The following is a 2,344-nucleotide window of genomic DNA, read 5'->3' on the forward strand; positions in this document are numbered from 1 at the left end:
TTATAGGTTAACCAATAATCCATAATAAAGCAATTTAATTAATTTTGTAACCCAATCGTTTCAGAAATGGGATTTTTAAATCACAAACATATCTTTTTGCTCTTGCCAAATCGGGTCGTTCCTCATCTTCTTGTCGCGGAGAGAGAAAAGTGAGAGAGGACTCTCGATTTAGGGAGAGCAAAAGTTCTATTTTCAGGGTCGAGCGTCTTGTTTCGCATTTGGCGCCGCTCAGTCAACAGCTCCAGTGGCGCAATTGGTTAGCGCACGGTACTTATAATCAGTATTCTGTGTGTATGAGCTATGCCGGGGTTGTGAGTTCGAGCCTCACCTGGAGCAAGTCGCTGGTGACTATATATTTTTTGGTCCAGTTTTTTTTTTTCTTAATAAGACTTAATTTTTAGGACTGTTAAATATTATTTTAAAATATTTTATATGGCCCGCAGGGGATTTAAATCGTTTAGTTCTGTAGTTTAGTTTCTTCAGAAGACATATAATGCAACCCTTTACTGTTTTGACAGTGGAAAAGGTTAATATTTTCTTAGATCGCTGTATTGTATTTATAGTCCTTTCGTGTTTTTAAGCTAGGTTTCAACAGAAATATTAATTTATTATTATAATTATATATAAATTACATCGTTATGATTAGAACCTCGTTTTATTTTACATTCCTGGACAAGAGCCTTGCTTCAAACATGTAGTTAAATTATTTTCACAAATTGAATGCTTTTTAAATTTAAAGCCATAAGCTTGTAAGGCTATTAAGATAGTTATACATGGAACTTAAATTATATTATTGTTCAACTAAGATCAAAATAAATTAATGGCGGCAGCTTTATAAGAACTATTTGAAAGAATGTTTTTTTGAGTTTGTGGTAAGTGAAGACCATGGCGTAACATAGAACTACGCTTAAGCTTAGGAGAAGATTATTTGCTCAACTAACTGATAAGGCTTTGGAGTGCTTGCCTTGATGTAGACTGGCTTTACATTTGAAGAAAGATAGGTGAAGAAAGTGTAGGATAAAGTTTAAAGGACATCGGAATATTCTATTTTCCGGGATCTGGGTGTCTCCTTGAGCTTTTGGTGGCGCCCGGGCATCGCTCCAGTGGCGCAATTGGTTAGCGCACGGTACTTATAATCAGTATTCTGTGTGTATATGAGCTATGCCGGGGTTGTGAGTTCGAGCCTCACCTGGAGCAGGTCAATTTGGTGACTTTTGTTTTTGTAACACCATTTAATGTTTTTTGGTTATGTTACGCACGTTTTGCTATGTAAGAATGTGGTTGTGTAAATTGAAAGGTAATTTCTGTCAGATGACTTGCGTTTGCCAAATATGGGAAAGGAAAATTGACGAAGTTTGAAAACTTCCCGATTATTACTATTTATGTAAATTATGGTATGATAGGCATTTACTATAGGAGAACATTGAGCTGAAAGAAAGCATTTTCTGTAAAAAATTAAAAAACTTATGATTGATAGATACAAACAATAGACAATAAAAAGACAACAAACAATAAATTACGCTTATAATGACTTATTTGTAATCAATTATTATCTGCTTATGTTTAGTTTAAAAAATGTAAGGATGCGAATGGCTTACCTAACATTGCTTGTAAACATTTCGAATATATGTCAAATACATATTCTACCCAATCGTGCTGGCGAAGATACATCCCTATCCGCTCTCAAATAAAAATCCTCAACCTCTGAGTCTGAACATGCCACCCAAACAAATCGAGTGGCAGACAGGCAAAGTTTGTTTGAAAATTCAACAAAAGTGCTTCGACTAAACATGATAATCATTATCTTTCCAAAGCCATATGGATATGGAGATCTTTGCCGCATTGCTGAGCTGTGGAAAGCAGCAATTAATCACTGGAAATCGAACAATATCCGCTGCGGCGAGTGTTCGCTCGTCTATCCACATAAATAATTTTTACGATCTCTGCGCGGCCCAAGTCAATTGAAATTATGAACAGATCTTGCAGCACAGTCTAAATCTAAACAACAATTCAAAAACGCCAAACAGATGCGGCCACAAGAAGGTGTTGAAAAAGAGATCCCCTCCGAGGATCCCAAATGGGAATGGGAATGGGAGTGGGGCTGGGGTCTAGAGTATGGGAATGTGGGCGTTGTGGAGTGCCGAGTGTTTGGAGTAAAGTCAATAAAAAGCAAGCAGCAGAACAAGAGCTATATCGGCTATATCCGAGAGCCAGGGCAAAAGCGCAGCCAGCCAATGCCAATAAAATGTTTGCAGTCCGGCGGCTGATTTGTTTATACAGCATCGATGACGACGACGTCGGCAAAGACGATCGATTGCACAGTGGTTCGAAACGTACAAATCAT

General features: G+C 37.5%; 2 non-coding genes across 2 annotated transcripts; both read left to right on the forward strand.

Moving 5' to 3' along the window:
- Positions 1-238: 238 nt before the first annotated feature.
- On the forward strand, positions 239-336 carry Trnai-uau. Its single transcript has 2 exons — positions 239-276; positions 301-336. It is a non-coding gene; the product is annotated as a tRNA-Ile (tRNA).
- A 761-nt stretch (positions 337-1,097) lies between these two features.
- On the forward strand, positions 1,098-1,197 carry Trnai-uau. The gene is made up of 2 exons: positions 1,098-1,135; positions 1,162-1,197. It is a non-coding gene; the product is annotated as a tRNA-Ile (tRNA).
- The last annotated feature ends 1,147 nt before the right edge of the window (positions 1,198-2,344 follow it).

Source organism: Drosophila simulans, chromosome 3L (assembly GCF_016746395.2).
Source record: "Drosophila simulans strain w501 chromosome 3L, Prin_Dsim_3.1, whole genome shotgun sequence".
NCBI classification, from domain to species: Eukaryota; Metazoa; Arthropoda; class Insecta; order Diptera; family Drosophilidae; genus Drosophila; species Drosophila simulans.